We start from the raw sequence: 26,127 nt of genomic DNA, 5'->3' as shown, positions 1-26,127 counted from the left end.
TTCTATGGCCATTCACACTTAACATATCCTGCCAAGAATTAGAGAAAAAGTAAGGATAAGAACAAAATAGGTACTAATTTATTCACCTTTATCTTATGCCCTCCAATCCTTTAGCTAGCACCTCCTTTGGCTGAATCTAGCAGGAAGCCAGTTGACAGAGTATCCTGAGAAACATCACCTGCAGGGGTTTGACTTCCTGTGTTCCAGGGTGGAGTAGAGCTAGGAGGAGGCATGTATCTGAAGGTGGACCAACTCTGAACCAGCACGTAGCACTTAGTGCTTCACATCATGTTTGTTTATGGAGACGTCTCCATTCTTAGAATGTGAGCTGCCTAGAAACAGAAACTGCATCTTTTTCTGCTTTGTATCCCCTGCTCCCTGCCCATTGCTTTGAGTAAGCTTAACAAGTGTCAAATGGGTGCATCTGTTCGTGGAGTTAAGTAGTATTCTTCCCAGGAAAAACGTTTGCTTTTTCAGTTGGATAAGTTTGGACCTGTAGAAGTCTATGGTCTAGTTATGGATATAAATGGGTATGTAGCATAGTAGGGAGGAGATTGGAAGAAGGATCAACTGAGAATTGTTTATAATTCTTCAAAAGGACCTGCTAAACTTGACAAATAACAGGTTAGCTTGGATTGCAAAAGAGAGGAGAGAGACACTGGAGCGGGTAAGATGTCAATGAGAGGACTATGCAGAGTGAGACAATATCATGGGTTCCTGACAGTCAGACATTGTGTGGCATGAGTTTCTGAGTTTAGAGATTAGAGGTACCACTAATTAGAGGTGTAAGAAAAGAGGTGCCACTCAGAAAATGAAGGGACAAACCATGCAGCTCATGTCAAAGGTGAAAACCTAATTACATTTATTTTGCAATATTGCCTTGCTTCAACTCCGTAACTCCCCACCCTCAATCCCCAGCATGTGTTTCACTCTTCTCTGTAGCAAAGTACTCTGTTCCCAGTATTTCTTTCTTTCTTTTTTTTTTTTTTTTTTGAGACGGAGTTTCGCTCTTGTTACCCAGGCTGGAGTGCAATGGCGCAATCTCGGCTCACCGCAACTTCCACCTCTGGGTTCAGGCAATTCTCCTGCTAAGCCTCCCAAATAGCTGGGATTACAGGCACGCGCCACCATGCCCAGCTAATTTTTTTGTATTTTTAGTAGAGACGGGGTTTCACCATGTTGACCAGGATGGTCTAGATCTTTTGACCTCGTGATCCACCCACCTCAGCCTCCCAAAGTGCTGGGATTACAGGCTTGAGCCACTGCGCCTGGCCCCCAGTATTTCAAACAGCACCTGGCATGTGAATATGTATTGAATAAGCATAATGTAGAGGGTAAGGAAGTTGTAAATATAGGGCAATGACTGTATGTAGGTTTGCTTTAAACCTGAAGCTGGAGATACAAATGCATATTGTATTAGTTAGCTTGCACTGCCATACAAAATACCATAAAGTAGGTGGCTTAAACAACAGACATTATTTTTCTAAACGTTTTGGAGGCTGGATGTTTAATATCGAGGTGGCAGGATGGTGAGGTTCTTGTGAGGGATCTTTTCCTCATTTACAGATGGCCTCACATGGCAGAGAGAGAGAAAAAGGGAGCAAGCTCTCTACTGTCTCCTCTTACCAGGACATTAATCTTATCACGAAAGCCCAATCTCATGACCTCATCTAACCCTAATCATTTCTCCAAACCCCACCTCCAAATATCGTCGCAATTCACAGTAGGGCTTCAACTTATGAATTTGAGGGTAGGGGGATCACTGTTTATCCCGTAGCACCTGTGTAGCTAGTGGTCCTTCGGCACTGTTTTTACTTTGAGGTCAGGCAAGTTTCATTTCTTTGGGGAATCATGGAAAACAGTAGTCACCAGAACAAGAACACATTAACCTTATCAGGGATGGACAATTCAGCTTAGGAAAGGATGAATAGGAATTTAACTTCTCAAGGCCCAGATACATTATTCTTTACATCTGTGACACATTTTATTACATATCTACCAATTACCTGTTCCCTTTCCTTTCTGCCAAATAAACAGAGTATTTCTCATTCCATTACTTCCAGTTTGATAATGTGATTTACACTGGTCAACAGCATGTGACCTGATGTGACATTCCACATTTGAGCAAAATCTTAGCATTAGCTTGACTTTGAATCTTTTGTGAGTTCCCTTAATTGAGAACAGCATGACCCAGACAGTGGTTACTTCTTCAAACTGTTTTCCAAAAAGAAAACTCAGAGCACAGAACTGAGCAGAACCTGTTAAAGCCACAGCTGACTTGCAGATCTCAGGTGATTTGAGCAAGAAATAACGTGTTTGCCAGTGTGAACTGATAAAGTGTATGTATTATGAGCTGATAAGGTATATGTATTAATTTGTTATTGTTGCTGTAATGAATTGCCATGAACTTAGCAAATTTAACAACACAAATTCATTATCTTTAGTTCTTTGGGATTAAAGTCTGACACGAGTTTTACTGGGCTAAAATCAAGATATTTGCAGGGCTGTGTTCTCTTTTGCAGACTATATTGAAAAATCACAAGTTCGAGCTATAAAAACGTGGACATCTTAGGGCTACTATTCTGCAGTATGGGTATTGTAATTAAGGAATCAAGCGTGATGATATTGCTAAAAAACAGAACCAGAAACTACTTTAAAAATGAACATGAAACAGCGGCTACTTGTGGCTGCTTGAAGTCACACGATAAAAGATATAAAGCAGAATAACATTACATTTGATAACCTGGCTCTATGCCCAGTTCTGCCTCTAGCTGCAGCACCTTGGGCAAGTCATTTGATTCCTTCTACTCTTAATATTTTGAACTGCAACATGAAAATAATAATTCTAGTGCTATTTATCTTTCAAAGTTACTAAATAGATCAAAGCATTATGTGTATACATACTTATATATGTGTGTGTATGTATATGTCTATATGGTTTGTTCTTTCATTCTCTGTACAGATACATATTTATATACACATATATGTGTGTGTGTATATATATATATATATATACTATATATCACCTGAGGCCTGCAAGTCAGCATTATGCAGTATATGCAGTATATGCTAACTATGCAGCATATATGCAGTATACATATATATATGTATATCCTGTACATGTAGTATATACATATATATATATGCTGACTTGCAGATCTCAGGTGATTTGAGCAGAAAATAATGTGTTTGCCATTGTGAACTGATACAGTGTATGTATTATGACCTGATAAGGTATATGTATTAATTTTTTATTGTTACTGTAATGAATTGCCATCAACTTAACAAGTTTAATAACACAAATTTATTATCTTCAGTTCTTTTGGATTAAAGTCTGACATGAGTTTTACTGGGCTTAAATCAAGATATTTGCAGGGCTATGTTCTCTTTTGCAGACTATATATATACATATGTATATAGACACATCTTGTATATTTATACACAAATATATGTGTGTGTGTATATATATATAAAACAATATGTGTGTGTATATATATAAACATATATGTGTGTGTATATATATAAAACAATACTAATTACACTAACAACATATATGTGTGTGTATATATATATAAAACATATATGTGTGTGTATATATATATAAAACAATACTAATATGTTTTATATATATATACACACACATATATACACATATGTGTATGTTTTATATATATAAAACAATACTAATAGTTGGTAATAGGATAATCGGATTCAATCTTGCTCCAAATTTCTCTTTTATATGCATCCTGCCTTATGCGTCTATTTATGGGCTTGTAACTAACCTTTGAAGTAGATTAGGTTAATCACTTTTCACTGAAAAAGTGATACATCTTCCAAAGATGCACACCTTCTTCATCTCTTCATCAGTGGTAACTGTTCAAACTTACTCAGCAATCAACAAATGAAATTAAGGTCTAATTTTCATTGATTTAAAGTCCTATGTTTGGAAATAAATATGCTTGTGTATACATTTTTGTTCTACATTGTGAACAATTTTCTGTACCTAATCTTTTATATCACAACCTGGTCTTGACAATTCTAAATTCAATTATATAGGTATTTCAATAGAATATTCTTTGGGATGACCATATACAATTGCTTTCCCTTTTGTTGGGGGTTTGGCTTGGTGTTCGTTGTCTGACCATCTTGACTGACTCCTAAGGCATGCATGGGTAAGCCGCTGTCTTACTTAATGGAAGTTGGAAGCTATTCTTCTCCCAGCATCCATGGAATGAATTTATCTAAAATAAAAGAATTTAATCATTCAAAATGTGTTCATAAGAGATTAGGAAATTATAGATAATGAAAACATTCATATCTTTCTATACCTTTTGTTCTTTGCCTTTTTAAAACATATACATTACTATTTAGATATGTCCAATTAAATGCTCCCCAGTGTGTATGTACTAAAATATGTACAACACATAGATATATACCTTTTTTTAGAACAAACCATTGTACTTATCCAGTGACAGATCCACTTTTTAATGTGCTGTTTTTAAGAGATCACAAATTTGTCAGTGGCAAAGCTAAATATTTTCAGCAAAGTAATGCAATGAAAGAAAAATGTCACTTGTTAAGAATGTTTTCGACATTCAAGATAGAGGCCTATAACTGACTATTCCATGGACTTTGATATTATTCTATGCTAGCCTAAACCTGAATATAAAAATTAGTACAAAACATGATACTAATAAGGTAAAAAAGTCATATGCAAATTAAAACTTTACCAGATGAATAATAATTAAACACATATTACATAAAGTATGCCATAATGGCCCTAAAAGTAAAAGCAATGGATTATTCTGAGAAGTCATCTTGAAAATTAGTGTCTAATAAAATGAAAGAACCCTACTCCCTTGCTCAGCTCTAATCTCTAAAATTAAATATTTTGAAATACTTTGTTTTATAGCTCATTGTGTTGTTAACCACTATACTCATTATAATTAATGTTGTGGTTCTTAATTTATTATTTCAGCAGTAGCTGTCTGAAGTAACAGAATGAGATATCAAACACAACACCTTTTAAATAAATTATAAGCAAATGAGGAGATGGATAACCTATTCTCCATGACATGCTTATTTCACATCGCATGCCTCTATCAAAACATCTCATGTAACCCTAAATATATACACCTACTATGTACCCACAAAAAGTTTAAAAAATAAAATAAAATTACAAGCATACACAACAATTCATATTACATGAAAAACATATAAACGAAAAGTTTTACACTAAACACAATAGAATGATTGGGAAGGAATGAACGATGGGAGTGGGAGATGACAATTCAAAAAAATCAATAAATGAATGACTAAAACAAAAGGGATTTTAACATGCCATGATTTAAGGGGTATGATTAACTTAACCTTCTGCACCGGGGGTTCAAAAAGTAGTAATTTGTTTGCATTTTAGCTTCTTTGGGGGCAGTGGTTCAATACTGAATGCAAATCGTAGTGACCCAAGGAGCTTTTAAAAAATGCCCCCACTTAGACCCAACCCCTACATGTCCTGATTGACGTCTGGAGTGAAAATTATGCATATGTATTTTTTGTGATTAAACATTAAAAAGCGAACACATCTGTGTACCTAAAATCCTTGGCAAAACAATAAATATTACTAGAAATCCTGATGCTCCTTCTCACGGGACATCAATAGTCATAAAAGCTCAGATGTGATCCTAATGTTTGTGCAGTTGAGGACCCTTGCTCTGGTTCATGCTCAGGGTGTTTATTTCTCGTGGCATTCTTTCCCTTGCATTTCTTTTTCTCATTTTGTAATTTCCTGGTGTTACTACTCATAGTGGATAGGAATTATTTGTACAACTTCTTTAACTTTGGAGGTTAAAAATGTATTTATTTTATACAAGTTTGATTGATAGATTAACTATACACAGCATTCTTATTTAGAATCATTTTCCCACTCAAATTTCATAGTATTTTCCTCTCTTGAGCATTCAATTTTGTTGAAATCAATTTGGTTTCATTTGTTATACATATGTTTTTTCTGAAAAATGTATTTATTTCCTCTTTATCCTTAAAGCCCTGAAGTTTTTACTAGTGTTATCAATCTGAGACTTTCTCCTATATTACCAGCTCAGAACCCGATAGGGACTTTCAGTATAAAAGTTTTTCTATTATTTCTATTATTTCCTTGATTACTTTCTTCCCTCCATTAACTCCTCCTGAAATGCTTGTTAGGTTAACATTGGCACTCTGGAATTGCACCTGCATATTATAATCTTTATAAATAAATAAACATTGGAATTAAATATTGGAAATAAATAACATTTGAATTTTTTAAGCACGATCTTTCCAATATTAAGTTTGGTCTTGCATGATTATTTTCTTATTAAGTGCTTTGATTTATTTCTTTTGTAATCACAATTAAAATTTCTTTTCTACAAACTCATTCTCTGGTGTTTCTTTTTTTGTAATAAGTTATTTTTGTTTTATGGATGCAATATCATCTTTGACTTCTCTGAATAAACTAATTAGAATATTTAACTTTCATTTTGGTTCCTAAATTATTTGTTTCCTCTGGGGCTAATTTTTTTGTTTATTCATTTTGATTCTTCTATGAATGCTATTTGTTTTCCTCCAATGTGTCGGGATCTTTAGATATCAGTTTATATTGATTGGCTGAAAGACTGGGATGATTAATAGAAGTAGTGTATTGTTTTTCTAACAGAACTTCCGTTATGAGAGGTGTGCTTTTTTTGTGGGTGGGGGGCTTTGTTCATATGGACAGTAGGCATCAGTAATGTATTGCTCTGTAGGTTACTGAGCATGAAACAATAGAAAAGTCTGGCCATTGAAATTTTGAGCTAATCCTTGGCTATTTTGAGAAGGACAGATCTTTCATTTGTGTTTTGAGCTGAGGCTTTCTCCTCCCAATTATTTGCTGTATTCCCAGTTATTGCTATAATTGATCCCAATTTAATTATTTATTTCCAATTTATCCCAATAATTTGCTAGGTTATCTAAAATTTTCTAGTATTCTTTTGGGTCACTTTTCCCACCACATATTCTAATTTTCATTAAAAACATTTCAGTGAACTTGAAAAAGAAATGGAGATAATTGTTTGCATTAAATTTGATGACTTTTACACTGAAAGCCCTGAGGAGCATATGATAGGTTTTAATTAATTAAAAGGAAAAAATGCAAGTAGATATTAATAATTTGAAGTACATTAATAAGTATATTCAATGAGTGTACGACCTAGAATAAGGCAAGCTATTGCTAAGGATAAGCAAGAGTTAAGATAGATAATATAGTATGATCATTTAAATGAAAAATTTAGAATCATTAATATAAACAAACCTAAGACATAACAGTAATTGCAGACCTAATACACACTGTCAATATGTTTACAGTAGATAGACCAACGTTTTGTAGATTTATACATCTGTTTGTCTGTTCATCCATATGTTTGTCTCTTTATTGCTTTATTCATTTTTCTTTTCCTGTATCTTTGCAACAAGTTTTAAAGAAAACAATAAAAGGTATCCAACTTTTTCAGCCTTCCAGGTAAAGAAAAGGATAATGGCCCTAAAACTCTTTAACCCAATATTTAAGTTGCAACAGAGTTTATTACTTTTCTGTGCTGTGGACCCTATGGAAGTCTAGAGAAACCCATGGACTCCTTTGCAAAGTAATATTTTCAAATATGCAAAAATAAACACACAAGATTATACAGGAAGCTAAGCATAGTAAAACATATTTGTTACAATAACCAAAAATCAACAAATTTCTTATGTATTTCACATGTATAGTGCATGCTCTTTGTCCTGATACCAAAGGACAGTCAGATTATTGGCCTTTTCCAAGAACTACTACTCAAAAAAAGTATTATTATTTTTGTTTTTCATTAACTTCAGAGCTATCTTTCTTATTTCCTCATTTCTTCTGTCTTTAGCTTTACCCTGTTTTTCTTTTTCTTAAACTCTTAATTGGAATATTACCTCACCAAGTTCAAGCTTTTCTTCTTTTCAAGTATAAGAATGTTAAATCCATTAGCATTTCTCTAAGTAATGGTTTACTGTGTTTTGTACTTTTCGGTACCTACTAATTTTATTATCACTGTTTCAAAGCATTTTCTGATTTTTTAAAGGATTTCTTTTATGACCTAAGTTATTTAATAGCATATTTAAAATGTTTCAAATGTGTGAGTAATTAAAGTTAGTTTTCATAATGGATTTCTAGCTTAAATGTAGTCAGAAAAGCTATATCTAGCTGTTATGGTAATGATGTTTTGGAATTTACAGATGCTAGTTTTGCGGCTCATTAAATAAGCAATTTTTTCTCTGCGTACTTGAAAAGTACATATACTTTCAATTTTGAGAGTGCACTTTTTCTGTAGAACATGGCTGTTAATTGTGATATTTAAATCTTATACATCCTCCAAGTTTTTGGTTTTATTGATCTATATCAATTACTGAGAAAGTTATATTAAAATCTGCTATAGTAGTGAATTTGTCAATTTTACCATATAATTTTGTCCTTTTGCTTTAGATATTCAAAAGACACATTATTGGATGAAGTTTAGAATTTTACTTGTTAGTGGTGAATTCGGCTTCTTATCATTATACACAGATTTTCTAATACTTCAATTCAAGTCATGTAACCTAATTGTGATGCAGTTGTTTATCTAGAATTTAATTTTAATTTTTTCTTGAAGCTCGAGGGCAATTTTTGTTTAAATTTGGCACCTTCTTTGATAGCTGTGTCTTCTTGCATCTTGGGCCTTCCTTCTGAAATTATTTCATGTGTTTCTAAAGTATATTCACTCACTATTTTTTGTTTGTTTTTGTCACAATGTAATCTCTATTTCATCTTCATTTTTATTGTTGTTTGCTCAAAATGTCTGTATATTCCTCTCATTCCTGAATGATAGTTTGGGGAGGACCTAACATTCTGGTTGGCATCTATTTTCTCTTCTTTGAAGTATACATTCAGCTGTCTTCTGGCTTCTATTTTTGCTTTTGAGAATTCAGCTGTTTTGTTGTTCCTTCATAAAACATGTCTTTTCTCTCAGACTGCTTTTAAAGTCTTCACTTTCTCTTTATTGATCTTCAGTGCCACTGTAGTTCCTATATTATGTCTAGGTGTATATTTCTCTTTAGCAGTCCTGTTGAAAATCCACTGGACTTTCTGAGGCTCAGAATTGGTGTCTTTATCAGTTCTGAAAAATTCTCAGCTATTACTACTTTGAATATTGCCTTTCATCCGTTTTCCCAGTTCCCCTCACAGGAACTTTGAATAGACATATAGTGACTTTTTAACTTTATCCTCAATATCTCTTAACTTCTATTTCATATTTTCATTTCTTTATGACTTTGTGGTACATTTTGGGTGAGTTTTTAAACTCAATATTCCCTTATATAAATTCTCTCTTCACCCAGTGGCCAAGAGTTTCCTTCTTTTTTGCTTTTGTTTTTATTTTGAGACAGAGTCTCCCTCTGTCACCCAGGCTGGGATACAGTGGCATGATCTCGGCTCACTACAGCCTCTGCCTCCTGCATTCAAGTGATTCTCCTGCCTCAACCTCCCAGGTAGCTGGAATTCCCACCATCATGCCAGGCTAATTTTTATATTTTTAGTAGAGACCAGGTTTTGGCATGTTGCCCATGCTCATCTCAAATTCCTGACCTCAAGCCATCTGCCCACCTCAGCCTCCCACAGTGCTGGATTACAGGTGTAAGCCACCACACCCAGCCCGTAGAGTTTGCTTTTAATCCATCTATTGAATTATTCATTTTCATAATGGTAAAAATTCTATTTAGAAATTTTGAAAACTCACTCTGGTTATTTTTGATAATCTCTTATATCAAAGAGAGATTCTGTATTATACATTTATCTGTTTTTTTCTTTAAGCCTATTTTTAAAATATATTTCTTATTTGATAATACCAATATTTGTATCCTTAGGATAGAAAAATTTCCTCCTACTAATTCAGTTTGTCTCTCTTTCTCTGATGATAGCTATTTGGCTCATGTGAAAATGTTATGAAGTTGATGTATAAAACCCAGTGTGGGGTAAAATTATTTAGTGTTTGACTTACAGAATTTGTTGACCAGAAAGGTGGTACTAGTTAAGTTATTTCCCAATCTCAATTAAAGGTACACTCATATTTGGGAAATTTCAGGGGAAAATTCTTTGTAGTTTTACAGATTCATGGCCAAACTAGAAAGATATTCTACTGTGTCCTGCTTTTTTCTTTCTTTCGTTTAACCTTTCTAATTCAACCACACAGTGCATTGCCTTTCAGGATCTCAGGTTCTGTCTGGTTGTTTCTGTTTTTATCTTTCTTTTTTGAGTGCTCCATAAGCAGTAATTGTGATTTTTCTCTGTGTCTGTGGCTCATTAAAGGCCAAAATGCTACATCACCATAAGTGTTTTCTTACCTCTTTAGATGCCTCCAAAAGCTTCTATTTTCCTGCCAACTCATCCATGCATTTAAAAATTATTTTTAAAATATTTTATCCAATGAGCACACCTAATGGCCAGATTGTGGTTTCTAAATACTATTTTTGAGAAAAGGCTGCTGTAGGACTGGCTCATGGAGAGTACATAGTGAACCTGATACATCCTGATATATGCCAGAAAACAAGCAAGCTCTGCATGAATAGAGATATGCACAAAAACCCAGAACCAGTTTTTGAATAATTTGAGCATCAAAAAGGGTATTGAATATAACTGACTATAATCATTAAATACATAAAAATCTATGTTACCTCCATGATATCAGACGAGAGACATGCTTCAATGAGAAGATTATTACACTAACTCTTTATCTTTAAAATTAGTAATTAATGGAAAAATCATTTAGTATAATTAGGAAATGTATTTCAGATCATGGTAATGAGATAAAGCTCTTTAAAAACAACCAAACAAACAAATACCAGAAATTTACTAATGCCAGTTTAGAGAAGAGCGGGAATGAGAGAATTAGAAAATGATTATTTTGTAACCCTGAGTAAAATATTTCAGAAACGGACTTAGAGGATAAAGTCATTAAAGAAAATATTTTGAAGAAACAGGAAAGCAAAGCATTGCAACAAAATCACTCACTACTTGCAAAAAGAAGAGGGAAAAATATCTACCTTTAAAATGGAAAGATCTGGCACTTACCATCTTGACTATGGGATGAAAAGCAATCTAACAGTGGACTGCTTGACTGTGACCCATCACATGAGGTCAGGTGTAAAATTTTCCACTTTTGGTGTCGTATCGGTACTCAAACAGTTTTTTATTTTGGAGCATTTTAGATTTCAGATGCTTAATCTATATGGTAATTTTTAAAATATGATGATGTTTGCATTAGTCAGAATTTTTCCAGAGAAACAAAACCAGTAGGATGTGTAGATACATAGAGAGACAGATAGATGATAGATGGAAAGATAGATATGCATCTATATATATGTATCTCTCTCTATGTATATATATATATAGATAGATGTGTATATAAATATATACACACATACACACACATACAGAGAGAGATTTATTGTAGGGACTTGGCTTTTATATTTATTGTATTAGTCCATTTTCACACTGTTGACAAAAACATACTTGAGACTCAGCAATTTACGAAAGAAAGAGGTTTAAACTTTTCCAGGTGAACTGTTTAAGCTGTCAGTGGATCTACCATTCTGGGGTCTGGAGAATGGTGGCCCTCTTCTCAGAGCTCCACTAAGTGATTCCCCAGTAGGGACTCTGTGTGAAGGCTCCAGCCCCACATTTCCCTTCTGTGCTGCCTTGGCAGAGGTTCTCCATGAGCACCCCACCCCTGCAGTAAACTTCTGCCTGGGCATCCGGGTGTTTCCATACATCTTCTGAAATCTAGGTGGAGGTTCCCAAACCTCAATGGTTGACTTTTGTGCACCCGCAGTCTCAACACCACGTGGAGACTGCCAAGGCTTGGGGCTTCCACCTTCTGAAGCCATGGCTCGAGCCATATGTTGGCTTCTTTCAGCCATGGCTCGAGTAGCTGGAACACAGGGCACCAAGTCCCTAGGTGGCACACAGCATGGGGACCCTGGGCCTGGCCACTTTTTTCTCCTAGGCATCTGGGCCTGTGATGAGAGGGGCTGTCATACAGGTCTCTGTCATGGCCTGGAGACGTTTTTCCCAGGGTCAAAGGGATTAACATTAGGCTCCTTGCAACTTAGGCAGATTTCTGCAGTTGCCTTGAATTTCTCCTCAAATAAAAATGTTCATTTTTTTTTTCTACAGCATTATCAGGCTGCAAATTTTTTAAACTTTTGTTCTCAGTTTCCCTTTTAAAATGGAATGCTTTTAACAGTACCCAAGTCACCTCTTGAATGCTTTTCTGCTTAGAAATTTCTTCCACCAGATATCCTAAATCATTCTCAAGTTAAAAGTTCCACAAATCTCTCGGGCAGGGGCAAAATGCTGCCAATCTCTTTGCTAAAACATAACAAGAGTCACCTTTGCTCCAGTTCCCAACAAGTGCCAATTTTTGCAAATATAAAATCATTTCAAAATAAAGAGGTTAAAATTTAACATTTAATATAAAGTTTTTTGATTTAAAAACACTTTATCAATTGAAATAAAACTTTCCCTTCTAATCCAATAAGACTCAAAACTTGTAAATCTTTCATTCTGTCTTCACAGATTCAAATTTTTGTATGATTTTAGGAGCTCATTTTGTGACTCTTTGAGAGAATCTCCAGAGTAATAAACTCATTAAAAATGACTAATTGAGTAACACCTTTTTTCTTTTTTACAACAGGTACAAAGCTAATAGACAATTTAAATTTCAAATTATAACTGGAATAGATAATTGCAGTTAACATTTACTGCTGATCAGTGGTTTTCAAATTCAAGATGGCGTCAGAACCACCTGGAGGATTGGTTAAAAATGAAGACTCCTTGGTGCCAATCTGCTGGGTTCCTAATTCAGTAGGTCTGGTGGGGGACTATGTATTTGCACTTCTAAAAATTTTCTAGGTGAGACTGACAGGGCTAGTCCTGGGGACTACACATTGACAAACGTTGGTCTCAATATTAATTTGAAATTGTAAGATTAATGTATCTCTACAACTCTATTGTTTCCAGTGTATATATAAATATAAAGATGAATAAAAAGACTCATTCTAACTCAGTTTTGACCCAATTGCTAATCTAGAGTATAAACGTTGCAAAACTTTAAACAATTTTCATTATAATGTTGAAGCATCTTTTATTGACTCAGGACCCCAAAATCTAAAACTTTGTTGTGACTTGATTTTAGATCTGATATATAAGATACTTAGGAATCATCGCTCCTGTAATTACATCAAGACAAAACTGGAAAAAACCTGAAAATCAATGACTTTTTCTGGGACCAATCAGAGAATTGAAGTTGCATGGCAAATCACTATCCTGAAATCTGGAGGGAAAGACATATTCAACCAGATGCAGCTAATATGTGCTAACTAGAACAGAAGTCACTGGAATCCTACACTGATCAAAACACTTAAATATTCATTTTCATGAATTTGTGGAAACTGAATGTGGACTAGTTTGAGAGAGAAGTCCATGGGGTCTCAGTCTGAGGTGGTTTCCCACACTGTCCTGGTTGTTTTCTCTAAGAGTCTCACTAAGTTCTCAGGATGAAGATCCAACAAAGATATGCTCAAAGCTCTGGCAGAAGCTGGGAAAGAGTAATCACTGCAAAATATGGCCAAAGCCTTCCTCAAAACAAAGATTTACCTCTGGAGGAAAAGACCTAGACAGAGCCTTATTGCAGGCTCCCCGGAGGAGGGGTTGCTGTCTGATTTCAGCGCCCTCTAACCTCTCTGTTTAACCTATGGGGCAGGGTTGGGGAATAGTTAGTAGTGGTTCAGGGTTTCAGGGAAGGGAATATGTGGCAGGAGGAAATATAAAGCTATATCACTGGAAAACACTTTCAATGGTCACAGCCTTAAAATACATGCTGAGAAAAAATGAGATTTTTTCTCATATAATTCCAATAGGGATTATACAAGGAAGTGGGTGAGGGGGCTTTCTATAATTTTAAATGACCAATATAATATCAGTGATCATAGCTAAGAGAGCTGAAAACACAGACCTTCTCTGAGACATAGTACTTAAAGAAGACCAAAATCAAGAGGTGAGACAAAAACAAGGACACTGAAGAATTATGAAGTCTCTGCCATTCATAACTATAGCAAATATTAAATATAGCCTCACTTCCACCCAGATGAGCATAACTCCTGACTCACACTAAGCTGATTTATGTGAGTTCCTATTGCCTGATACATGTCCAGTTTTCAACAAAAAATTGCAAGGCATGATAAAGGGCAATAAAAATGTAGTATGAGGGGTCAGAGCAACTACTGGAACAGACTTAGATATGACAAAAATGTTGAAATTGTCAGACAGAAAATTTAATATAGTTATGATGATTATGTTAAGTGCTCTAATTCAAAAAATAGAAAACGTGCAAAAAGACAGATATAGGCAGGGAGATAGAAACTCTGTGAAACAAAAAGAAGTATTAGAAATAAAAAATAATGTACCAAAAATAAGTAAGGTTTTTAGTGGGTTATCAGTAGAATGATCATATTGAGGAAAGAATAAGTAAACTTGAAAATATGTCAATAAAATCTTCCCAAACTGAAATGCAAAAAAGAAAATTAAAAAAAAACACAGAAAAGAGAAGAAAAAGGGAAAAAAGAAGTAATGATAAAAATATAACAGAGCATCCAAGACTGTAGGACAAATTGCAAAGGTATAAGATACCCATTATTAGAATACCAGAAAGAGAAGAAAAAAATAATGTATCAAAAGAAATATTTGAAGTAACAAGGCCCTGAATTTTTCAAACCAATGAGAGACAAACTAACAATTCAGGTAGCAGGAAGCTCAGGGAACTCTAACAGGATAAACACAAGAAACAAACAAAAACAACCCTCACACACCTGTTATATCATATTTAAACTGTAGAAAACCAAAGACAAAGACAATATCTTGAAAAAAGCCAGGGGATGAAAACACATCTATTGACACAATAACACAGATAGAAATTATAACAAACATCTTGCCAGAAATCAAGCGAGCAAGAATAATGTGAAAGAAAAATGTTTCAATGTTGAAGGAAAACAATCTACACACTTAAATTCTATGTAAAAAAAAAGTCAGTTAAAGCAAAAGAGAAATACTTTCTCAGATAAAAACTGATGTCATTCAACACCACTAGAACTTCTTTTCACGAAATATTAATATAAATTTTTTATAGAGAAAGAAAATGATATAAGTCAAACACTCAGGGCAGTATAAGGAAAGAAAGAATGTTAGATAAGGAATAAAAGAAGGTAAAATAATATTTTCTTTGGCTTATTCTTAGCTGTTCTAAAAGATAACCATTGTTCAAATCAATAGTAATTACAGTGTATTGAGGTATTATAGCATATGGCTACATTAAATGAATGACAGCTATTGTAACCAAGGACCTGAGTTTTTAAAATATGTTTTAATCATCTCTTTTCTTTTTCTTTCTTCCCTCCCCTCATACCCCTCTCATTTCTTCCCTCTTAAGACACTCCCTTCTGGAAATCCATGCTTATCTAATTAAATTCTTGCCTTAGAAATTTCAGTGGCTAATCTTGGAACAAACCAGGCATGGAGCTCCAACTGCAGAAGCTTCCTGCTTAGGGGAATCATCAGGCTGAACTCAAGATAATGCCAACCAGACTTCTGGATGGGCAACTACCACAGACAGCCATCAGAACGAAGACACACAGACCCTACAACCTGTACCACTCCTGTGTCTCCTGTACCAAATTTCCCTTTAAAACCCTTATGGTACATTTAAAGATTTAAAATGTTACTTTAGAATGTTTGTCTTCTTGGCTTACTGGCTTTCTGATAAAAACTTGCTTTTCCTTGCTGCAACCCTCACTTCTCATGTCTTTCTGTGAAGCAGTGAGCAATCCAACCTAGGTTCAGTTAAAAATTCAGTGCCCAAATGTGGGGCTGCATTTTGGGTGGTCTATGATGCCTGGTTTCCAAAGGATGGAGCAATTGTCTACAGCAGTGTGCCAGGGCTTACCCATTTATGCTACCAGGCAGAGCAACAGATGCTCATGAGTGCCAGCTACTCATGGTTAGGTGACTTCATGGCTGGAGCTCCAGAGACGTCTCAGCAGCTGCCAAGAATGCTTTTGTGTTGGGAATTCTACCATCTTTCACTTTTCTGGCATCAGCTGCCTGAAATGCTGTGTTAGAGTTAGGAAAAGTGGTGTCTGAGAGGTTAACATGCTGGTAAGTCACTATGTTGTGTTCAGTCAGGAACTACCCGCCTTCCCATTTGGACTTTTCCTTGGAATAAGCTACTTTGTTTTTGTTTGTTTGGTTTTGGTTGGAGTACCCTTTTGGAGTACTACCATGTCATGTGTGGTAGAGAAATCTATATATTTTATAACAGAATATTTCCAATTCTTCTGTCTCATCCTTTGTGACATGTAAGCACTAGGGTCACTGAATTTTTTTAAGGATTATAATTGGTAGATTAAAAGAGAAGATAAAATGAAATCATATAAAACTCAATTAAACTAAAGAAGATTAAAAAAAGGAGACAAACAAATTGCAATAAAGAGTAAAAAAAAGTAGATACAAATCAAACAATGTTATTAATCACTTTTAATGTAAATCTCCAAAAATGTCAAACAAAAGGTAGAAATTATCAAAGTGAATAACAAAACAAGACCAGACTTGATGCCATGTGCAATAAACCCACTTTTAATGTAAAGGCTCAGATAGGTTAACAGTAAAAGAGTGACGAAAGACATACCATATTAACACTAATAATAAGAAAGCTGAAATATCAGTATTAATTTTAGACAAAGCAGATTTCATAACAAAAAATTATAATGGATAAAGAGCATTAATTAGGGGGTTAATTCCTCCCAAAAATATAACAATCCCTAATGTGTATGTAATTGATGACAGTCTTTAAATACAAGTCTGCAAAACACTATCAATCATCAGGATCTAATTGACATTTATAAAACAATATATATGATGATAGCAATATAGACAGTCATCTCAATCTTACAAGGAACATTTACCTAGACATACTACATTGTGCAACATAAAATAGACTTTCCAAACTTAAAAGTAAAGAAATTATACAAAGTATGTCTTCAGAGCACATGAAATTAAGTTAGAAAGCAATAACAGAAATAGAGCTAAAAATTATCTCCAAATTTTGGAGATTGAAAGAAAAAACCTCTAAACAACACTTGGTAAAAGAAATCTTCACAGAAATTTGAAGACATTTTGAGCTAAACAATAATGAAAATACATTTTACCAAACATTGCGAGATGCAGCAAAAACTGTCCTGAGAGAAAAATTTATAGTATTAAATTCATGTATTAGAAAAGGGGATTTAAAAGAAGTAACCTGATCTTCCACCATAGGAAACTCAGAAAGAAGATCAAATTAAGCCTAAAACAAGAAAAAAGGATATAATACAAAATTAGAGCAGAAATTGATGAAATTGTAAATAAGAGTAACAGTAGAGAAAAATCAGGAAAACCCAAAGCTGGTTATTTGAAAAGAACAATAAAAGAAAAAACTTGTAGATACACTAACCATAGAAAAAGAGAAGACACAAAGTGCTTAATGTGGAAATGAAAGTTCATTATCATATATTCCAAGGACATTAGAATGATGACAATGAAATAGTATAAAAAATCATATGCTCACACAGTTGATAATGTAGTTAAAATGGACCAGTTCCTTGAAAGACAAAAACTACCAAACCTAACACAGGAAAGATCAATAAGCTGAATAGACTTGTATCTATTAAATAATTTTAATTGAGGCACAGTGAACAGTGGACTACCTCCTGCTCTGAGTGGTCACTGCCACCAACATGAATGTGCACAGAGGGCACATATAGTCCTCTACCAATCAGTGCTCTGCCTTCATGCTAACACCACTACTGGCACAAATGTATGCACAGTCTTTGGTATGGGCCCCTTGCACCTCTGATCCATGCTGCCACCGTCATTGCTGCAAACACCCACATGGAGGCTGACACCCTGGACTCACTACCACCCTGCCACAGCTGACAAGTGTGCACCCCTCCATACTGCTGCTGCTGCTGGCAGGTGTGAATAAGGATAAATCCCGCTTCCACTGCCCTATGACATGCTTTGGTGGGGACCACTCAACAGATTGTTGTGACCAGCAGTCCAGAAACACTTTGCTCCCTTCACTGCAGAATGTTCCCATACTTGAGGAGCCTAAGAAAAAAGATAGGGTGGGTCCAAGACACATTCCCCAGAGTTTAAGCATGTAGTCTAGGAGCCCTGAGATGAGCTGTGGCCCCCTAAAATGATCCGGAAATGAAGCCAGTTAACTGAACCCAACTTATACCACAATCAAACCCACAAGGTCATCAAATATGATAAAAGAAAAAAAAAACACATCCAAAGAACAGCAACTTCAATGATTGAAGGAGCCTCATCACACAAGATGAGGGGGAAAAAAAACTAGGGCAAGAACTCTAATAACTCAACAAGCTACAGTGTCTTTATTTCCTCTAAACAACCACACTAATCCTCAAGCAAGAGTTCTTAACTGGGCTGAGAAAGCTGAAATTAGAGAAATATAATTTATCACATCAATAGGAAAAAAGATAATCAAGATTCAGGAAAACATTAAAACCCAATCTAAGAAAGGTAAGAATTATAATAAAATAATATTGGACATAACATAGCCAGTATAGAAAAGAATGTAAGTAATGTGATAGAGCTGAAGAACACACTACAAAAATTTCACAATACAATTGCAAGTATTAATAACAGAATAGATCATGCTGGGAATAGAATCTCAGAACTTGAATACTGGCTTTCTGAAATAAGACAGACAAGAATAAAGAGAAAATAACAAAAAGAGCAAACAAAATATCCAAAAAATATGGGATTGTGTAAAGAGACTGAATCTACCACTCAGTGGCATCCCTGAAAGAGATAGGAAAAATGGAAGCAACTTGGAAAACATATTTTAAAATATTTTTCATGAGAACTTCCCCAACATTGCTAGAGAGGACAAAATTCAAGTTCAGGAAATGCAGAGAAACCCAGTAAAATATTCTGCAAGATTATCCTCAAGACACACAATCATCAGACTCTCCAAGGTTGAAATGAAAGAAAAGATGTTAAAGAAAGCTGGACAGAAAAGACAGGTCACCTACAAAGAGTAGCCCATAAGACTAGCAGCAGACCACTCAAAAAAAAGTCCTACAAGACAGAAGATATTGGAGATCCATATTTAACATTCTTAAAGAAAAGAAATTCCAATCAAGAATTTTATATACCTCTAAACTAAGCTTCAGAAATGAAGGAGAAATAAGGTCCTTTTCAGACAAGCAAATGCTCAGGAAATTTGTTACCACCAGACCTGCCTTACAAGAGCTCCTGAAAGAAGGACTAAATGTGAAAAGGAATGACCATCACCAGGCAATATAAAAACATATTTAGGTACATAGACCAGTGACACTATAAAACAATCAAACAAATCACCATAATAAAAAGCTAATAATAATGATGACAGTATCAAATCCACTCATATCAATACTAACATTGAATGTAATCAGGCTAAATCCTCCAATTAAAAGGCACAGAGTGGCAAACTCGACAAAAAACTAACACCCATTGGTATTCTGTCTCCAAGAGACCCATCTCACATGCAATGACACCTATAGGCTCAAAATAAAAGGATAAAGAAAAATCTATCAATAAAATGGAATAGAGAAAAAAGCAGGAGCTGTAATCTTAATTTTAGACAAAATAGACTTTAAACCACAAAGATAAAAACAGACAACAAAGGGCATTACATAACGATAAAGGGTTCAATCAATATGAAGAACTAACTATCTTGAATATATAGGCACCTAACACAGAGCACCCAGATTCATAAAGCAAGTTCTTAACGACCTACAAAGGGACCTAGACTTCCATACAATAATAGTGAGAGACTTCAACACCCTAGAGTCAGTGCTAGACAGACCACCAATGCAGAAAATTAACAAAGGTGTCCAGAACCTGAACTCAACACTAGATCAAATGGACCTGATAAATATCTACAGAACTTCTCATTGCCACATGGCATATACTCGAAACTTGACCTAACAATTGAACATAAAATAATTCTTAGCAAATGCAAAAGAACTGAAATCATACCAACCAGTCTAGAACCACATCACAATAAAAACAGAATTTAAGACTAAGAAAATTGCTCAATACCATACAATTACATAAAAAGTTTAAACATCCACTCTGGAATGACTTCTGGGAAAATAATAAAATTAAATCAGAAATTAAGAAATTATTTGAAACTAAACAGAACAAAGATACAACATATCAGAATCTTTGGGATACAGCTGAGGTAGTGTTAAGAGGGAAATTTATAGCACCAAATCCTGACATCAAAAAATTAGAAAGCTCTCAAGTTAACAACCTAACATCACAACTAAAAGAGCTAGAGAAGCAAGATATAACCAACTCCAAAGCTTGCAGAAGACAAGAAATAACCAAAAATCAGAGCTAAACAGAAGGACAAATTGAGACATGAAAAACCATTTTAAAAAATCAATGAATCCAGAAGATTTTCTTTTAATTAATAAGATAAGCCTAATGAACTAATGAACAAGAAAAGAGAATATCCACATAAACCTAATTAGAAAAAACAAAGGGTATACTATCACTGACCCCACAGAAATACAAATAACCATTAGAGACTACTACGAATACCTCTTTGCAAACAACTAGAAAATGTAGAAGAAATTGATGAATTTCTGGACACATACAACCTCCCAAGACTGAACTAGGAAGAAATTGAATTCCTGAACAATCAAAATAAGCTCTGAAATTGAATCTGTAATAAATAGCCTATCAACCAAAAAAAAAAAAAGAAGTCCAGGAACAGACAGATTCACAGCAAAATTCCACCAGATTTACAAAGAAGGACTGGTACCATTTCTACAAAAAACATTGCAAGAAATTGAGAAAGGACTCCTCCCTAACTCTTTCTATGAGACCAGCATAAAATCCTGACATGAAAACATGGCAGAGACACAACATAAAAAGAAAACTTCGGGCCAATATCCTTGGTGAACATTGATGCAATAATCCTCAAAAACATACTAACAAACTGATCCAACAGCACATCAGAAAACTAATCTGCCATGATCAACTAGGCTTTTTTCCCCCGGGGATGCAAGGATGGTTCAACACACACATATCAATAAATGTGAGTCATCATATAAACATAACTAAAGACAATACCCACATGATCATCTCAATAGATGCAGAAAAGGCTTTTGATAAAATTCAATCCCTTCCTGTTAAAAACTGTCGACAAACTAGATACTGAAGGAACATACTTCAAAATCATAAGAGCTATCTATGACAAACCCACAGCCAGCGCCATACTGAGTGGGCAAAAGCTGGAAGCATTCCCCTTGAAAACCAGCACAAGGCCAGGCATGGTAGGTCATGTCAGTAATCCCAGCACTTTAGGAGGTCAAGACAGACAGATCACCTTGAGGCCAGGAGTTTGAGACCGATTTGGTTCAGTTGCTTTTGAAGAGTTTGGCAGTTTCTTACAAAGCTAAACATAGTTTTGTCATATAATCTAGCAATTGCATGCCTAGCTTTCAACCCAACTGATTTGAAAATTTATGTCCACATAAAAAATTGCATGTGAAAGTTTATATCAGTTTTATCATCAAAAACTGTAAACAACCAAGAGTCCTTCAGTAGGTGATAGGGTAAACAAACTGTGCTACATCTATACAAGGGAATCTTTTTCAGAAATAAAAGCAAATGAGATATGGAGCCATAAAAAGAACATGCTAAATCTTAAATGTATATTTCTACATGGCAGTCTAAAACAATTACATACTATCTCCTTCTAATTATATGACATTCTGGAACAGAAAAACCACAGAGATAGTAAACAATCAGTGGTTCTCAGGTGGTTAGGATGAGAATGATTTGAATAAGTGAGGCACGGGGGAGTTTTTAAACGAAAATACTATAATGGTGGATATAAGACACTGTACATTTATCAGAAACCATAGACCTTTACCACAGAGTGAACCTGGATGTATACAAATTTTAAAAAGAAAAACATTTCAGAGGTCAGGAAATCCCAGGATGGAATGCAGAATATGACAAAAGAAACTAACTATATTACAAATGTATGATTACAATCTCATTGAAGTGGAAAGAGGTGAAAACCTAAGTAGCCTTGGAAATAAGGAGTCTATGAAACTAAAAGCAAAAGTATCCAGTTGATAAATTTATTTTCTATAAGGGTAATGGTTAGCAATTCTGATACTTACATATATGTATACATGAATTGAACAATTAAGTAAATGGATTTCAGGTGGTAGGAGACAGATTTCCCACTGTTGGGATGGGAGTTTACAGATAAGCAAGTGGAGGGAGTTAGAATGACCTATGTGTTAATGGATTGGAGTTGGAGACATCAGTGTGAACTCAAGTTTCAATTTAATACAGACAGCTGCATATGGAAGTGTTTATAGGTATGTAATATATAAGGTAGTATATTACACATGTATGTTTCACTGCTGTATGATTTAAGAGGGTCTAGAATAACAACTCTGTAGCAATGGGCATAGCTAACACTGAGATATTGTAAAATAGAAGGAACAGTTTCTTCTTGGAGAAATGGCTGATTATTGGATTGAGGCAGGAAATTAATATTAAAGAGGATCCTGGAGCATCTTATAGAGCCAGAATGTAAGAATCAACAAAACAAACAAAACAAACAATACCCTAAAGCAAAATAAGAAACCATGATAAGTTATGTCAAAGGAACACAGGAGCCACTTACAATAGCTCCCAGTGGCCATACTTGGAAAATTTGAGGAACCATTAATGTGCTTTGTGAAATAAAGTGCTTTGCGCTTTGTGAGTGAATAAATTAACTACAGCTATCTTCTAAATTACGTCCATCATTCCACAAGTCAGTAAAGTGAAGCCCTCCTAAGGATAGAATGTAGCTGTCTTTCCAGTGCTCACCATTATTACAATACAGTCATTTAAAAACAAGCACAAATTATATTGTCTTTGGACACAATAAGAATCCCAGAACCAACAAAGATGTGAGAAGAGCATAGACATGTAAAAGCGAAAAAACAGAAATCTGCAAAAATCAATATTATCATGGTCATCACAACAAAAGTAAACATAAAAATCTATCTATCTATATCTATCTATCTATCTATCTATCTATCTATCTATCTGTCTGTCTGTCTGTCTGTCTGTCTGTCTGTCTGTCTGTCTGTCTATCTGTCTATCTATATGTCTATAATCTAAAAAGACTATTCTAAAAAGACCCTCTTCAGGATAAAGGAAGGTCATGCCAAGGTAGTATAGTGCAAGGTCAATGCTTGAGTCAGAATCAAACTTGCCTTTGTAAGACTTTCATTAAAAAGCGTCACCTCCTTGTAGTAACAAGGAGTTAGTATTTTCACCTGAGGCCTCTTTCCATCCTTTGTAGAATGAAAGGCCAAACCTATATCTCAGTCGTTCAAGTCAGCAACAAATGGGAAAAAAAAGCTTTCTTATTTCCTCAAAGTAAGGGATCATACTTTATTCAACTTGTTATCACCAGCATCTTACACAGGAATTAATGTGAAATAAGCCTTCAACATATTTTTTTATAATGAAGTGATTCATATAATTTTTAAACATCAGAATCTTAATCCTAAAAAAAAGATGTTCTTTTACTTTGATTTATATAATGCTAATAGATGAAAAAGGGCAATAAAATTTGCTTAATTCTCATGTGAGATAATAAAAAGAATGAATAAATGTACACAATTTGTGACACATTATAATTTCTCTAAAATGGTCTCATACCAGAATTATTGTGGCTTCATAAGAAAAACTGGATTGTGGATTTGTATTTGGGGCTCCAGTCCTTCTGTCACTTGATACATAACCTAGATTTCTATCTTTTTAGATGATGTAATTATTTTACTCACAAAACAATTATAAAATATTGTGTTTATACTTTCTTTGTTTTTTGAAATAGCTTAAGAAGATAATGTATATAAACATGTCTTTTAACTTATAGAGTAGTAAAAATTTAACTTAAAATTGATCATGTTTTGAAGAAGAAAACAAATATCTTATAAATTACTTTTTTGGTTTATTCTCAGTTGTTTCTTTGTCAACTGACTCAAAATGTCAGTTAAGAAATGTTTAAGTATTATAGTTAGGAAATAACTGGGAGGGAATAATTACACCCTTTAAGAAAACTGTACATAACTAAGAAAAACATTCTAATTGCTACTCTTCAACAAACAAATGCACCCTTAAGTTCTATCCAAAGACCAATCAGTAGATGAATAATTGATATAAACAAGTTGGTCTTTTAAATGACTTCCCTGGAACCAGGAGTAGAAGCAATTTCTTGAATTTGAATAATCTCTGGTCTGAGTATGAAGGGTCTTCTATACACAAATTCACAGGGTAAACAACACTGAATTATTTTCAGATAAGGACATTACATCCATAGCTTTTGTCTTTAGTGACATTTATTCTGTGCATAGGAGAATATTGGGAAGATATACTGCTAAACCTAATGTTATATTCTTAAAAAATACTAAAGAAAGTGGATGTGAAGTGCTCCCACCACAAAAATGGTAACTATGTGAGGTAATGCATATGTTAATTTGCTCGATATAATCATTCCACTATGTATGCATACTTTGAAACATTATATTGTACATGATAAACATATATAATTCTGTCAATTAAAAATACTAAATAAATTTGAAAAAATAAAAATAAATTGAAACTCAAAATATTTTTATCTTAAAAACCAACTTACCTATTTTTTGAAAAGACTGTTTTTTTTTAGATCAATGGAAGAGAGAGCACAGAACTGGAATAAAACAAAATATAACTGATTTTTGTAAAAGTGCAAAGACAATTCAGTAGAGAAAAATAGTCTTTTCAAGCCATACAGCTTAACAATGGATGTCCATATACTTACATGTGAACCTAGACACAGACCTTATACAATTTACCAGATGAAGTCAAATGGATCATAGACTTTAATGTAAAATACAAAACTAGAAAATTCCTAGAAGAAAACAGAGGAGAAAAATTGATGGAACCTTGAGTATGGTGAGGAGTTTTAGATAAAACACTGTGAAGTACCAAGCCATGAAAGAAGAAAAAATAGGTAAGTTGTGTCTGGTTTTTCACTAATAGCATGCTTGTCTTGATTATTGTAGCTTTATAGCAAGTGGAAATCTGATCATGCAAATCCTCCAACTTTGTTCTTCTTTAATAGTATGTTTGTTATTCTAGCTCCCTTAACTCCCTATATACCTTTCAGAATCAGCTTGTCAATATTTACAAATAGCTTCTGGGATTTTGATTCGAATTTCATACAATCTATAGAACAATTTGGAAAGAATTGACATTGTTAAAATATGAAGTCTTCCGATTCATAAACATGGGACATCACTACATTTATTTAGATCTTCTTTGATTACTTATATTAGAGTTTTATCGTTTCTACATGTAGAGTTTATACATTTCATTAGATTTATACACAAGTATTTTTATTTTGGTGTATTGTAAATGGCATTTTAAAATTCGAATTGTTCTTACTCATAGTACTTAGGAAAGTAGTTAACTTTTGTATCTTGAACTTGTATCCTGCAACCTTGCTATACTCACTTATTTGCTCCAGGAATTTTGGTTTGTAGATTATTTATGATTTTATATATAGAAAATCATGTTCCCTGGGAATAATAGTTTTCTTTCTTTCCAATCTGTATGTATTTTATAGTCTTATTGGACTAGAAAGGACTTCTAATACAATATTAAACAGAAGTGGTGAGACTTGCCTTGTACCCTACTTGGAAAGTGTCCAGTTACACCGCTAATTATGATGTTAGTTTTAGAAGTTTTATAGATTAAAAAAAATCAAACTGAGGAAGTTTTCATCTATTCCTAATTAGATGAGAATTTTATCACAGATGTATGCTGGATATTGTCAAATGCTTTATTGATGTCAATTGATAATGGTCATATGAATTTTCCTTAACCTCTAT

The 26,127-nt window shown here is 34.2% G+C and overlaps 1 long non-coding RNA gene across 1 annotated transcript; it reads left to right on the top strand.

Annotated features, from left to right (window-relative positions):
- Positions 1–363: 363 nt before the first annotated feature.
- Positions 364–15,894, top strand: LOC118146695 (uncharacterized). The gene is made up of 3 exons (XR_004732534.3): positions 364–667; positions 12,759–12,928; positions 15,598–15,894. It is a non-coding gene; the product is annotated as an uncharacterized LOC118146695 (long non-coding RNA).
- The last annotated feature ends 10,233 nt before the right edge of the window (positions 15,895–26,127 follow it).

The sequence above is a fragment of the Callithrix jacchus genome, chromosome 13 (genome assembly GCF_049354715.1).
Source record: "Callithrix jacchus isolate 240 chromosome 13, calJac240_pri, whole genome shotgun sequence".
Classification (NCBI taxonomy): domain Eukaryota; kingdom Metazoa; phylum Chordata; class Mammalia; order Primates; family Cebidae; genus Callithrix; species Callithrix jacchus.
Note: the sequence above shows the minus strand (reverse complement) of the source record. Positions and strands in the feature narration are given on the sequence as shown.